The sequence below is a fragment of the Canis lupus genome, chromosome X, assembly GCF_011100685.1.
Source record: "Canis lupus familiaris isolate Mischka breed German Shepherd chromosome X, alternate assembly UU_Cfam_GSD_1.0, whole genome shotgun sequence".
Classification (NCBI taxonomy): Eukaryota; Metazoa; Chordata; class Mammalia; order Carnivora; family Canidae; genus Canis; species Canis lupus.
Window position 1 is genome coordinate 85,510,149 of NC_049260.1, and position 16,117 is coordinate 85,526,265.

General features: G+C 42.3%; 1 protein-coding gene across 1 annotated transcript in view; it reads right to left on the reverse strand.

Annotated features, from left to right (window-relative positions):
- The window catches only part of TRPC5 (transient receptor potential cation channel subfamily C member 5), a 182,543-nt gene that overhangs the window by 12,018 nt on the left and 154,408 nt on the right, over positions 1 to 16,117 (reverse strand). The window lies entirely within an intron of this gene.

The window sequence follows — 16,117 nt, forward strand, 5'->3', positions numbered from 1 at the left end:
TGCACACATGACTTGTTCTAAAAGTTCATCTTGCTTCTATAGAGGGCAATCTGTCAGTTGGTATGAAAATTCAAATTATACATTTCCCAGGACCCGGTAATCCTACTTTTAGAGATTTAGCTTATCATTATACTTGCAAAAAGGTGTGTGCATAGGGTCATTCACTGTAGCACCATAGCTTGTCATAGCAAAACAACTGGCAACGACCTAAATATCCAACAGTGGGAGACTCTTTAAATAAATGATGTTCTGTCCACAAAATGGCTTGCAATATAGCTATTGCAAATATAGTAGGTCTATTACCATTTTTATATCTGGAACATTTATACGTATATATGCACTTATCCATATATCTAAGAGCTCCAAGACCTGGAAGTGCAAAAAGCAGCATAAAACATCTATTGTGTACAATGATGGCATTTATGCAACTGAAGAACCCTTTATATTACATGCTTACATGTTCTAGACAGGTACATACCAAACTGTCAACAGTGGTTATTTTTAAGGAGTGGAATTGGTTGGGGAAGGATTTTTTTAAAAAGATTTATTTATTTTTTATTTCATAGAGAAAGAGAGTGTGTGGGTGGTGAGAGGGAAAGGACCTCCTAAGCCGACTCCCAGTGGATCATGGAGCCCGATGGGGCCTCCATCCCAGGACCCATGAAATCACGACCTGAGCCAAAACCGAGAGCTGGATGCTCAAATAACAAGCCACCCAGGCATAGTGAGGCTTTTTTTTTTTCTAATTTTGCGTCGTCGAGGTATGATTTCCATAGAGTAAAATGGACCCATTGGAGGTGTTCTATGAGTTTTGACAAGTGTATATACCTGTGTAACCACCATCGTAATCAAGATACACACAGACACACAGACACACACACACACACACACACACACACACACCTTTTTAGGAGTTTTGAGATCTGGATGGACTGCTGTAACCACCACAGTCAGGATACACAACAATCCCACCACCTTCCCCAAATTCCCTTGTAATCAATCTCTCCCCAACTCCTAGCCCCTGGCAACCACTGCTCCAATCCCCAATGCTTTAGTTTGCCTCTTCCAAGATACTAGATAAATGGAATCATACAGTAAATAACCTTTAAAAAAAAGATTTTATCTATTCATTTGGCAGAGAGAGAGAGAAAGAGAGGGAACAAGCAGGAGGAGCGGCAGGCAGGAAAGGAAGAAGTTGCCTCCCCGCTGAGCAGAGAGCCCAATGCGGGACTCGATCTCAGGACTCCAGGATCATTACCTGAGCCAAAGGCAGACGCTTCACTGACTGAACCACCCTGGCACCCCCATAGATAACCTTTTTGAAACTGGCTTTGAGATTCATCTACCTCCCATTTTAGTGCTGAGTGATTTTCCGTTATATGGATGAAGTTTGTTCATTCACTTCTTGAAGAACATTTGGGTTGTTTCTAGTTTTTGCAATTGTGACTAAAGCTGCTCTGAATGTACATGTACAAGTTTTTTGTTGAACCTAAGTTTAACCTCTCTAGCTTAATTAGCTAGGGTGGTATTGCAATCACATGGTAATTGTACGTTTAACTTTATAATGAACTGCCAAACTGTCTTCCTGAGTCGCTGTGCAGTTTTTCAAATTCCCACTGCTTGCCCTGTAACTTCCTTAGCACTTACCAGGTTTTTATTTTTATTTTTTTTATCAAGTTTTTAGTTCCACTTTGTTAACAGAAAGGATTATAGTAGTTTCAGATTCACGATATAGTGATTTGGCACTTCCCTACATCACCAAGTGCCATTTGTCATGTTTTTTTTTTTTAATTTTTAGTTATTTATGATAGGCACACAGTGAGAGAGACAGAGACACAGGCAGAGGGAGAAGCAGGCTCCATGCACCGGGAGCCCGACGTGGGATTCGATCCCGGGTCTCCAGGATCGCGCCCCGGGCCAAAGGCAGGCGCCAAACCGCTGCACCACCCAGGGATCCCCCATTTGTCATGATTTTAAAGTTTAGCCATTCTAACAGATAAGTAGTTGGTGCTCATTATGATTTTTTTTTTTTTTTTGCTCATTATGATTTTAAGATGCATTTCCCAACTAGCTAATATTGTTGAGCATCTTTTCATATGCCCAATATCTATATATCCTCTGTGGTGAAGTGTCTATTCAGATCCTTTGCCCAGAACTCATTCTGTTCAAAACACATTTTTATTGTGTTGTTTTCTTGCAAGTGTATTTTGATAGTTTTTTTACTATACAGGCGTACCTCAGAGATATAGCAGTCTCAGTTCCAGACCATCACAATAAAACAAATCTCACAATAAATAAAGCAAGTCAAATGAATTTTTCGTTTTGTAGTGCATATAAAAATTATGTTCATACTATACTGTCATCTGTTAAGTGTGCAATAGCATCATATTCAAAAAACAATGTGCATACTTTAATTAGAAAGTACTTTAAAGATTTATTTATTTTAGAAGGAGAGAGAGTGTGTAGGGCGGGGGGGCAGAGGGAGAAGGAGAGAGAAAAAATTCTTAAGCAGACTCTCCATTGAGCATGGAGCCTGATGTGGGGCTTGATCCCAGGATACTGAGATCATGACCTGAGCCGAAACCAAGAGTCGTAGGCTTAACTGACCAAGCCACCCAGACTCCCCAATTGAAAGTACTTTATTGCTAAAAAATGGTAACCTGAGCTTTCAGCAAGTCAGAGACTGAAATAGATCACCATAACAAATATAATAATAATGAATATGTTTGAAACATTCCAAGAATTTCCAACATGTGAGACAGAGACAAAAAGTGAGCAAATGCTGTTGGAAAAACGGTGCCAATGGACTTGCTTGATGCAGGGTTGCCGCAGATCTTCAATTTGTAAAAAAAACACCGTATCTGCAAAGCACAATAAAATGAGGTATGCTTATATTCTGGATACAAGCTCTTTGTTAGGAATGTGACTTGCAAAAGTTTTTTGCCCATCTGCATCTTGTCTTTTCATACATTCAGTGGTGTCTTCCATAGCGCAATGTATTAATTTCAGTGAAGTGAAATTTATCATTTGGTCTGAGGATCTTAGTCTCTTGCTGGCTATTGGCTGAAGACCTTCCTCAGTTCCTTGCCACATGGGCTTCTCCATAGGACAGCTCATAACATGGCAGCAGGCTTCATTCAGTGGTAGTGAATGAAGCCATGGTCTTCATGTAACCTAATCTCTGAAGTGACATCACTTCTGCCATATTCTATTTGTTAGAATTGAGTCCCTAGCTCATAGTCAAGGGGAAAAGATTGTATAAGGGTTCACATGCCAGAAACTGGGGATCAGTGGGGGCCATCTCAGAGGCTTTTTACCACAGTATTACTTTCCAGAAATTGAGAAAATGAATGACTATAATCTTGAGTAACAAATCTTTTTCTAAGTCGTGTGGTTTATGATTCTTTGCTGTTGATAAAATATAAAGCGAACCTAACCAAGCTGTCAGATAATAGATTATTAAAATATTATTTCATGAAAAATCGTTACGTGGCTTTTTGGCATGTAACTCAGAGTTAAAAAAAACTGAGTGACAATGGCATAATAAAACTGTCCATTCAGATGTACTTATTAATATGAAAAGGTTTCTTAGCACTTACTTTTATAAAAATAGAAAAATATAGTTGATGCTGAATTGTGTTCCTGAATATTACTTAATATTCTATGGCTATAATAACTGAATTTATTGAAAATGAATTTCTTAAATATGTGAATAAGGTGTGAAATGAAAAACCCTATTCACATATTTAAGAAATTCATTTCCAATAAAAATGTATTTTTATGTCTTAGTTATTTACCAAAATTTGTTTTGTTTTTGTGTATTTTTGAGCTGTTTTGTACTGCTAGCTGTGGAAGCATAACTAAAGTCAAAGGAAATGTTTTAACGTTTATTACCTTCTGGCCACAGGAAATAAAAAATTAAAATTTAATTTATATTTTTGTTATGAAGAACTATTATAGGGTGAACAAAGTAATAAAATACTTAAAGCAAAAATTGTACAACATTAGGATAAAATTCTGTGGGGATATGAATAGAAATAAGAATTTAAGAAGGAAAGGAATGATGTAAACTTTGTGCCCTTAAAGATTTTAGCCATTTAATTTTTAAATACATGTTTATGAGTCACAAATCACTATGGTATTCAGAGTTCATTGGATACATTTAAATGAGTGATCAGGTAGTTTTATTTCAAATGTCAAAATTTACCACATTCCAGAAATTATATCACTTGCAATGGTTTAAACTTATGACATATCTAGATTTCAACCTGAAAATGTATAAAAGGATATATATTTTTCCCTCCAAATTCATTAGAGAGTATGCTTGAAAAACACTTGAATTGCCCCTGATGAGACCCAGAACTAAGACAGTTTCAGTATATAAATTGTACACACATGCACATATATGTGCACAATTATTGGTATAGTAACTATCACTGCCTTGCAATCTTGCCTTGAGAGACAATGGTGCTGTAGGCAAACTGGCATGCAGTGGAGGACCGAGGTTCTTTCCACTGCATTTCTGAGCCCATAACACCAGAAACAAACCTTGAATTTTTCGTTTTACCCTTTGATGGCCCCAAATAGCCCATCTTTCATCCACGGATGTTTCCGTAGTTCCTGAAATGAAGTGACTATTCAATAAGTATTTCTTAAGATGAACTGAGTCACATTTTCAAACTTGCCTAGATAACCTGGTATCTGGAAATGCTCTTTTCTTTTTCTTAATTCCTGTGTGAGTTAAGGTTTTTGTGCTTTAAACTCTAGGAAGTTATTACCTTTTTAAAAATTTTTTTTTAATTTTTAATTTTTATTTTTTTAACTTTTTTTAAAGTAGTCTAAAATTCTGAGGGGAAAAATGTATTTAATCTCAAAAAAGAATAGAGTTGTACGGTGGGCCAAGTTATAAGCCATAGATATCTTTTTGAGCTCAGGAGTCTTTCTGGTGTCCCTTATTGTCCCTATCCCATTCAGGTAGAAGATATGATTTTGGCTAAGCATTTTGCAATCAGCTCAAGTACCCCCATTACTACCATTCCATGCCCCTAAGACTCAGGTGAGCTCAGGTTGGGAATTACTATGTACTAATTTAGCAGAGAAGTTATTGCAAATTACTTTTATTTATTTATTTATTTATTTATTTATTTATTTATTTATTTATGTGAGACACAGAGAAAGAGGCAAAGACAGAGGCAGAGGGAGAAGCAGGCTCCATGCAGGGAGCCCGATGCCGGACTTGATTCTGGGACTCTGGGATCACGCCTTAGGCAAAAGGCAGACGCTCAACTGCTGAGCCACCCAGGCGTCCCCAAGTTACTCTCTTAATAGTCCTTTTCCATTCATTTATCATGTATCAATTCATGGTCCACTTAGCCTCCATTTTTTGATTCCTATGTTGAGCAATGAACTACTACATTACAGGTACTCGGCTAGGTGCTGGGTTTAGAGAGATGACTGCACAGTAGTGGTGGCAGGAGTATCACACAGAACATGATTAGTATACAGAATTAACACCTGAGTCCTGAAGATCTGGAAATAATAGACCACCTGGCAGGATTAAACAGTGTGAGCTGTAAAGTGATTAGTAAGTATTTACTCATACATTCACTCATTCATCAATATATATAGACACTAGGTATTAGGACTGTAGCAGTGAGCAACTGGTCAAAAAGATGATTTGGCATGTAGAAATCTGTCTTATTTTCAATCTGTCAATTTCAAGGCGCTAATTTGAATTGCAAAATGATAGATGTGGCTTTTGTAGTTGTATTTGTCTACAGCTTCCTTGAATGTATGATGCCCAAAAGGTTTTTATACAACTGCACGAGGCTAGCCTTTCACCTTTCGTGATGGACAAATAAGACACTATTTCTTTGCTTATTTTCAGTGTTGGGTTCTCATACTCTCTGCCCTACCCTTTCTGCTCAACTATTACATCCTCCACGATCAGCCGCTGTGAGAACCCTACCAAATGGGTTCTTTTGTGTAAGATACACTTATACAACCAGAGACTGTGGTTTTCCTCTTCCACACTTTCCAAAATATTCAGGACTTTGGTGCTACCATAAGTTGCTCTTCATGACACATAGATTTACATATGTGTTCTATGTCATGTGTGCCGTGCATTGCCTTTGAGATAGTCAGGTCCTGTAGAGCAGACCAGGCCTCTATTTTACATTATCTCCATTCACTATCCCAGTGTGACTGTAGAACATACCCTCACATGTTGCTGACTGGCTCAGATTCTGAACACATGGCCACAGCTAGGTCAAATGAACACATCTGTTCAATTTCACATTTCTCAACAAATCCAAGCTCAAGGTTATTTTCCTTGCAATCAAACCACACGGCCCATTTCTTACCAGCTATTGACAAATTTTTGTGCACTCTCTTAGATCTCCTGCCAGCAACCATCTTGCTGTAGCAAATTGGAAAGCTTTATAACATAATGCTAAGGGAGAGTGGCAGGCATAGACATAGCAAAGCAGAGCTAATAATAACCGTTAAGGAGAAAAGCTACTCTCAAGAAATCTTGGGCCTAATGGCAGGCTGGGGGGAGGGTGATTTTGAGTAAGGGGATATTTTGGCATTTTTCACATTAACGAGTAGCTGCTAACTTCATCTGGGCAAAGGACCCACTCTGTTTTCCCTATAAGGGGAAAGCAACACAAATTGCTGTGGGTACACACACTCCAAACTGAGGCGAGAGAATTCACTTCCCTGGCATTTCAAGGGAAGCCTACCTCCCTTGGAGCACTTCCTTCTCCGTTAGAATTCAGGGCACACTTCTCAAAGGTTGGTGTGCATATGGGGCATTTGTTAAAAATGCAGATTTCTGGACCTTGCCCAATGTTATACGTTGCATTGTGGTTTTGCCTCAAAGCTAAAAATGCCATTTTGAAACGATGTAAGCATTTAAAATATATCATAGTTTTCTCCATTTTTGTTTGAATTCAGTTAAAAAATATACAGGAATCTTCAGAATATGGAAGTAGTCCAGATCTCTTGGAAGCCCTGAGGTAGAGCAAGTCCCCTCAGTGAGTATCACCATTCTCGGGACACCTGGGTGGCTCAGCGGTTGAGCGTCTGCCTTTGGCTCAGGGCGTGATCCTGGAGACCGAGGATCGAGTTCTGCATCAGGCTCTCTGCATGAAGCCTGCTTCTCTCTCTGTCTCTCTGTCTCTCTGTCTCTCTCTCTGTCTCTCTCATGAATAAATAAAATCTTAAAAAAAAAGAGTATCGCCATTCTCTTCCGGTGCCCTCACCTCCAGTTTATTACGCATGTACGCATGTGCAGTGGTCTAGAGGGAGGCCGGTTCCCTGTCACTAAGGGATCAGCAGTCCTCCTCTCTTCCCCAAGGTGGCCAGGTGGTTAGAATGTCCTGTTCCCATCACTCTGGAGCCTGCTGAGAGTGACTCTGATGCTGGTGATGCTGGTGTATCAACTTTACAGCCTTTGCACCGTAGTTCTGACACCTCCTCAATAGTCCAATTAGCCCTTCTCAGACTGCAAGAGCCCCTTCACTGGGTGTTTACAAACAGGTCCTTCTCCCTACGGAACATATGCAGTTGTCTAGTGGGTGGCCATTTTGTCTTCCCGCACCCCCTCCCCAGGCATGAAACACCTGCGCATCCCTGTCCATGATTATGTTGCTAAGTGGTTGCTCTGACCACTTGGGGGCTTGGTTGTGTCACTGTTTTACTGGTTACCCAGCTTCCAGCCCTAGAACAACTTCAGCACGCAGAGGTGGGGGTTGGGGGAGAACTTTCCAGAAAGAGGTAACACTATGAAAAGTGAGGCAGCATAGAGCGGTTGAGCGTAGCTATTGAAGTTAATTGAACTTCTTGGGATTTGTCAACATCAGTGGTTCTCAAGTTTCAGTGAATATTAGACATGGCTGGGGGGGGGCTTGCCAAAATGCAGATTCCTGGACCCCACTTCAGACCCACAAACACTGATGATGCTGTGGGGATGGGAGGTCTGAAAATCTACATTGTTTAATAAGCCTCTTTGGCTGATATTGATGCAGGTGTTTGTTGACGACACTTTTGGAAACATTAATCCTGCGATTCTACCTGCTAGTTCAGGTGTTTTCAGCAGCCCAAAGCAGCAGACCAGCAGCTTTGCCTCCTCCCTTGTCTATCCCTATCTTTCCATGGATAACCCCTCTACCCCAGCCCAGCTTCCATCCCTCTCTAGATGGGACAGTGGGAAATATAGTTGTACACCCCCAAAGATAATGTCATGAGGCCACCCAGCAACATGAACAAAGCTGGCTTATCAGGCTACTATGGAAGGAGTACAGTGTGCAGGAAGGAGAGGCAAAGGCAGCTCCATAGCCTTTCTTTTTTTTTTTTTTTTAATTTTTTTTTTTTTTTTATGATAGTCACACGGAGAGAGAGAGAGGCAGAGACACAGGCAGAGGGAGAAGCAGGCTCCATGCAGGGAGCCCGACGTGGGATTCGATCCCGGGTCTCCAGGATCGTGCCCTGGGCCAAAGGCAGGCGCCAAACCGCTGCGCCACCCAGGGATCCCCTCCATAGCCTTTCTTAATGTGTGCACAATACAGTCAACGAGCTGAAAGGTGCCCGGGAGGATATTTGATGGTCCTTGAGGCTTGGTACTCTCTGAGTTTTCATTTTGGTGGCGTGGGGTTGGGGTGGGGCTGATAATGTTTAACATTGCAGAATTATTATTTTTTCTTTTGGTTTTATTGACATATAAATTGGCATATATTACCATATAAGTTTAAGGCATACAACACAATGATTTGACCTATGTATATTTACCACAATAAGTTTAATTAACATCCTCATACAGATACACAAAATATTCTTTCCTTGTGGTAAGAACTTGTACTATCTAGTCTTACCAATTTTCAATATATACTGTATATGTGTGTTTATATATATGTGTATGTGTATATATGTGTATATATATATATATATATATTCGTATATATACCAATATATACTAGTAGTGTTAACTGTAGTTGTCATATTGGACATTACATTCCCAGTATTTATTTATCTTAGAACTGGAAGTGGATGCCTTTTGACCACCTTCCTCCAATTTTCCCTCCAGTGACCACAGATCTGATCTCTTTTTCTATGAGTTTTTTTTTGAGTTTTATTATTTTTTTATTTTTAAAGATTTTATTTATTTATTCATGAGAGACACAGAGAGAGAGAGAGAGAGAGGCAGAGACATAGGCAGAGGGAGAAGCAGGCTCCATGCAGGGAGCCCAATGTGGGACTCCATCCCAGGACTTCAGGATCACGCCCTGGGCTGAAGGCAGGTGCTAAACCACTGAGTCACCTGGGCTTCCCTTTGAGTTTTATTTTTTAAGATTGCACATAAATCTAAAAATTTAAAATTTGTAAAATAATTTAAAATATTTAAATATATTTCACTGAGGACAATGAAAATGGCAGGAAAAACAACAACAACAACAACAACAATAACAGCTGTAAATTGATTCGGTGCACTAGGTCCCTGAGACTGCAGAAGGATCTACTTTCCACCTTCTAAAATGGTCCTTTGAGGTCCTCACAAGCATCACTGGGTTTTATTTAGCTTCCATTTAGTAAATGGAACAGAAGCACACTTGTAAAAACAGTACAGGGTCCCAAACAATAGACTGTTATGTTTCTCTCTCTGATTTCAAGGGACATGGCAGGAAAAGTGGCAAACAAGTTAGTGAGAGCACTGTATCACTGGAAATCCCTCCTCGGTGATCCACCTCTGACCCACTCTGCTGCTTTCAAAGAAATCATCTACTATCTGAGGTTCACAATGACATTTGGGCAGCTTTAAGTTCCTAAATTCTTGTGAAATCAACCAGTGGGATTGCAGTCCCTTACTCTCTTGTCAGACAACCTCTGTTGTCATCTTGCCTGTTTCAGTGATCTTCCTCTTCTTCCTCCCTGTCCTACCCAAGGGTGGGGTGAGGGTGGGGGAGGGGAAGAAACAAGAGGGACACTCAGCATAACTGGATGCTGGAGATTAAAAATGTGGTTCTTTTCCAGTAGACACCTACCCCTCTCAGTTGTTATGTAAGAGAGGTGGGCCTCAGTGGAGTAGCACACAGCCTAGGTGAGTTTGTGGTTGTTGTTTTTTAAGTAGGATCCATGCTGGGCCCGAACTCACAACTATGAGATCAAGACCTGGGCTGAGATCACGAGGCAGATGCTCAGCTGACTAAGCCACCCAGGTGCCCCAGCATAGGTAAATTTTGCCTGAGGAACAGCACTGTACAAGCCTCTGGGTAATACATGAAATATGTAGATCATAGTTGAGACTTGGAAACAAGCTATGTTACTTCCTCTAGGCCTCCAGTTTATCACTGCAAAAATTGTTCTCGTGAAATCTCAGGTGGTCCTCAAAGCAAATAAGCTCTAATTGGACTCTCAGGTCCTACTGAGCTCAGTTGATGGAGCCAACATCCTGGACCCCCGATATCCTGACAAGGTGTGCTGGCCATCATGGCATGGAGACCCTCTTAGCACTTTCTAGAGCCACTGTCTTCTCTATGTAAGTGCTTTCTTGCCAGTTTCAAACACGAGGGGCCAGAAAATAAAATGCCAAGTGTTTCACCTTTAGCTTGCTCCTGGGAAAAAGACATCAGACAGCCAGACTTCATTTGTCTAGAGCTTTACGCTTTTCCAGGCACTTTGACATTTTCTCTTTTGATTCTCAGACCCACCCTGTGCAGTTGGCAGTACACTTGTTGTGATGTTGTATGTGGTGAATGGGGTCTGGAGGGAGAAATTACTTCTTGAGGGTCACGCATATAGTTAGTGGCAAAGCAGATCTAGAAACTGCGTCCTCTGACCTTGCCTCCACTCAGATCTGCCACTTACTTTTTTCACTTACTATCTATGGGGATCATGCTCAGACAAGATTCAGTCAGATAATGTCTGGAAACATCTGTAACATCCTGCCACACCCAATCCCCATCTGAAGCTCTGAGTAACCTGACCTTCTTGTGTCCTCATTCCCTGCTCCTTACTCTCCTGATAGCCTTCCTGAGCCTTGGGTTTGGGCCCACCAGTACCCAGGGGGCTCCTTAGGCCCCCTTTCACATCCCCAATTAAATTGGCAGTTAAAGGCTTTACTTCTCCAAGAGTCTCCATAGAATGACTCAAGATATAATGATCAGGGTAAAAGAGGAGGGATTTGGGGAAAATTTTTTTCTGTTTATGTTTTAATTATATTTTTTACTAGTCAGGGAAATAGAGCTGGCTTATTCTCATTTGTCCATTCTCAGCTCAAATCTCACATCCTCGGAGAGACTTGCCTTGAAGAACCGATTTAGAGTAGGCTTCTTCGGTATTCTACCTCACAGCACTCTGCTGTGTTCTCTTGCACCCGTAATCACAACTCACTTTAATGGACTTCTCCCTAGTTACTTATTCTTAGGCTCCTCATTAGAAGGAAAGCCCATTGAGGTTAGAGACGTTTGTCTTATTTGCTATTGCAGCCCTAGAGACTAGCACAGATTGGGTGGACAACAGATTCTTTGTTTTAAAGAGTGAGAGAGTGAGCAGTGGGAGGGGCAGAGGGAGAGGGAAAGAATCTCAAGCAGACACTACACCCAGCATGGAGTCTGATCTGGGGCTCGATCTCATGACCCTGAGATCGTGACCTGAGCTGAAACCAAGAGTCGGCCACTTAAACCGACTGAGCCACCCATGTACCCTACAACAGATTTTTGTACAAAGAATTCATTGTAGGCCAAAGGCAGATATATCAGTGAAGGGACCATCAGTAATATTTTTCAAGCATATCATCTTATTTGATCTTTACCACAGCCTACTGAGGTAGATTGTTTTACTATTTACTTATAAATAAGGCTCACCAATGTGAAGAAACATGTCTAGGAACATACAGCTAGAAACTGGCGGAGCACAATTCCAGCCTGGGTTGGGTTGATGCTAGGACCCAAGCTCTTGTTTAAGATTTTATTTATTTATTTATTTATTTATTTATTTATTTATTTATTTATTTGAGAGAGAGAGAGAGAGAGAGTCCCTGGGTGGCTCAATGGTTTAGCGCCTGCCTTCAGCTCAAGACATGATCCTGGAGCCCCGGGATCGAGTCCCACATTGGGCTCCCATGGAGCCTTCTTCTCCCTCTGCCTGTGTCTCTGCCTCTCTCTCTCTCACTGTGTCTCTCATGAATAAAAAAAACCCAAAATCTTTAAAAAAGAGAGAGAGAGAGAGCACAAGCGATGGGCGGGGTGGGGAGGGAGAAGCAGACTCCCTGCCAAGAGGGGAGCCCAACCGTGTATGGCTCGATCCCAGGACCCTGGGATCATGACCTGAGCTGAAGGCCGCCGCTTAACCCACTGAGCCACCCAGGCTCCCCAGGATCCAAGCTCTTAACCACTAAGGTGCTACACTGTACTGTCTCTTTGGGAATTGCACAGGGTGGGACTTCATAATAAGCAGCAGGTTCATTCCTGTGTGTCAGAAAGGTACCTGTGAAAAGTACAGAGACAGAGCATGCTGCTCAGGCTCCAAGATTTTGAAAACAGATCCCACTACACACTTGGCCAGGCCTCTGCCAACACAGGTTTCCTTTCCACTTGTTTCCTTCAGCTTTTTGTGCTTCAGAAGAGACCTTTTGCAGGGCTCTGGCATTCAGCCGTGTAGGTCGTACACTGCACAATTCTGGTGGCACCATTCACAGCAGATGTGGTGATCCTGCAGCTGACTGAACTGTCTGTCACCATTTCTGGGGGTCTCCAGAAATGTAAAGTGAGCCCTTCAGCCAAGGAGACACAGATTGTTCTGCCTACCTGTATCTTTCATGTGGGGAGGATGAGGACCTTTTCCCTTCAGAGGACAGAAGCAATGAGATGGTGGTGCAAGCTGTGGTTTGCAGAGCTCCCCCTGCAGTTTTCAAAAATAACCAAGACCAAGCCAGTCAGGGCCTGCCATTTCTGAGCCCGGGGCCGAAGAAAGAGATGGGCCTGATCCCGTGGGCATGGGAAAATCTACTTGTCTGTCCCGATTGGCCTCACTTAGCAGGACTTTACTTTTAACTCTCTAGGCCACATTTCTTCTTTTTTTTTTAAGATGTTATTTATTTATTTAAGAGAGAGTATGAGTGGTGTAGGAAGGAGCAGAGGGAGAAATAGCTGAAGCCAGACTTGGGGCTTGATCAGAGCTCACATTTCGTTTCTAAACCTCAGCTGCTCAGAAATCAAAGATCATTTGCACCACTTCGCTTTCCAGTCAACTGACCCCTGGTGCCCAGAACAATAATAATGGGAACCAGTAGAAGCCACAAAGAACTCCATGGCCCAACAACGACTTTTGGACCGTGGGCATTTGACTTGTCCACAAATATGATTTGTAGCCTATGAAAAGGACATTCAGAGACCAGTCCAGAAGGAGGCCAGGTCTTCCACAAGGAACGGTTCTTCCCGAGTCTCAGATCTGAAATCATTTGAAATACAAACACAGGGCACCTGGGTGGCAGGGCACCTGCCTTTGGCTTGGGTCATGATCCCAGGGTCCTGGGATCACACACTGTGTCGGAATCCCTGCTCAGCGGGGAGCCTGCTTCTCCCTCTCCCTGCTGCTCTCCCTGCTTGTGCTCCCTCTCCCTCTCTCCCCCAAACAAATCAATAAAATCTCTTTAAAAAATGAAATACAAACACAGTCATTTTTATGAACACAGATTGTCCATTGATAGTTGTGATTTTATAGAGTGGCTGAAGGCACCTTTGGCTTGGTGACTGTTGCCACAGACCTGATCCTGTGCAAAGTCATGATGATGGTGACATTGTTCTTCTGTGCCTCTAATCCCTTTTCCTTGTTATTGTCTCCTCCCCAGTCCTCTGGGGAAGGTACAGTTCCCTCATGGTCTTTCTCACTTGCTTGGCCCTGTATGCACACCTGATCTCAGGAAGGGACCGGACTCATTTACCCTGAGACAGTGGCCTCCTAACAGCTTAAAACAGATTCTCATGCTGAGGACAGGTCTTAAGGTGAGGGATTTCTGGAGGAGTGGGAGGATGTTTGTGAACCCTCTGAGATTTTTCTGCCAAGTTGGATCATGTATGCTTATCTGTGCATTTTTCCTGTCCATGGTCAACAGATGATCAAAGCAGTCCATGACCCTGAAAAGGTTAGGGCAGTCTTCAAGTAAAAAATGAAATGCAAATTGTGACATGTAAAAATGCTCCATGAGTCTACGTAGACCAGTGAGACCAGGGGTCTGTCCTATTCATCTGCCACCTATTGTATCCCCAGTGACAAGAACATAGTGTAGTATGTTGCAGTCTCTCAATAAATATTTGTTAAATGTATTCGTCTATTTAATTTATCCTTCCTTTATTTATCTCTTGATTTATCATATCTCGTCCAAGGGATATTTATTGTCAAATGAATGGGTGAAGTAGTAAACGCCACCACCCAGCAGGTAAACAAAAGGATGCTTTGGGCATTAAGCTCTTCCTGTCACGTCTTGTTTTGTTTGAGTCACTCGGGATAGAGTCACCATGACAACTAGTGATGTTCTTGATGAACATCCAGGACAGGAGATTCTGGGATGCAGAGGAACAGTGCAGCCATCTGCCCTATTGATTGCCTTTTGGCCCAGCGAGACGGGGTGGGGCGGGGGAAGGAAAGCCATTTCCCTTCATTGTCTTCTTCCGGTCCCCCTTGCATCTTTGTCAGTGACCAAAATCATTACCAGGTCACAGCAGGCATTAGAGGCTCCTGCTGCTGTTGGAAGCACAGACTGCCGCTCAACAGAGACCTGCCAAAGGACGCCCTCAGCATTTTGAGGTGGAGAGCTCTCATTCTCAGCAGCTGCGGCTCTCAGGACCGCTGGCTGACAAAATCATGAATGGGCCTTGATGCCAAGGGCTCGAGAAATCCAGTTCTGTGTTAGACCAGCAGGGGGCAGGCCTGGCCCAAGCAAGAGGCAGAGGTCAAGGTCTGAAAAGTCTGCCTTTGGCTCCCCCTGCAGTGTTAGCAGAGGATATGCTCCTCTCTCGAAACTTCCCTGAACCTGGAGGGTGGATAGGTAGTCCACTTGCTTGTGGGAATATACTTTCAAGAGAGGCTTTTGGCCTGCAAGAGCCCTCTGGGAAGGACAACATGAGAAGTCCTAAGGCAGGATGTGTAAGTTGAATGAGGAATTCTTGTCAAGCCAGTGAGCTTGCCAGCATTGAACTTTTTACCCTCTGTGGGTGTGATGATCTCAGGTGGATTGTGTGATTGTTCATTGAGGAGGCTGGCAGTATTCAGGGCAGAGCTGAGAAGAAACTGGAAGTTTGAAGTGCTCACAGGCACAATGAAGGAGAAAAAGAGCCAGTGTGTGTGTGTGTGTGTGTGTGTGTGTGTGTGTGTGTTAGGGGTGGGGGGCAGAGAATCTCAGCTGAGGTAAATGGAAGGCCTGTAGTCTCTAGAACCAAGGAAAAGACCCTTAGAGGATATCCCTCTGGCTAGAAGTCAGGAGACCGTCAGTAAACCGAGTGGAAAGAAAACGCTGAGTGATTCCAATGTTGGGGGAGGGGAGGGGAAGTGAGGGGGTAGGGTGTGTTCATTTGAGTCTTGCAGGGGTTGGAATGCAGGCAGGAAAGGTGATTACTTTGGGTTACACACACCTGCCAGTGCCATTATTAAGAGTGTGCCCTTGGAAAAGTCACTTTGAGCTCTGTGCCTCAGTTTCCTCACCTATAAAATTGAATTTATAATAGTACCTGCCTCATAAAGTTGTAAAAATTTAATGAGAAAATATGTAGGAAGAGTGCTTTGTATAGTGTCTGGAATATAATAAATGCTCAATAAATGGTAGTTATCATTGATAGCAGTTATGATGATAAATTGAAAACAGATGAGTGCCTGTTTATAACATTAATAAAGACTGTTTATGTTAGATATTCATTGCATGCTTATTAGTCAGGCAAGGCAGTTAGTCCAGGGTACTGTGCTAAGCAAGGGAGACAGCAGTATGAAGGCTCAGAATGGAGATATGAAAAGGCCACAAGAGCAGACCCCCATCTTTTAAAATTATTATTCTAAAGGCAGGCTCTGAACTTTGGGTTTTTTTTTAAGATTGTATTTATTTATTCATGAGACACACACACACACACAG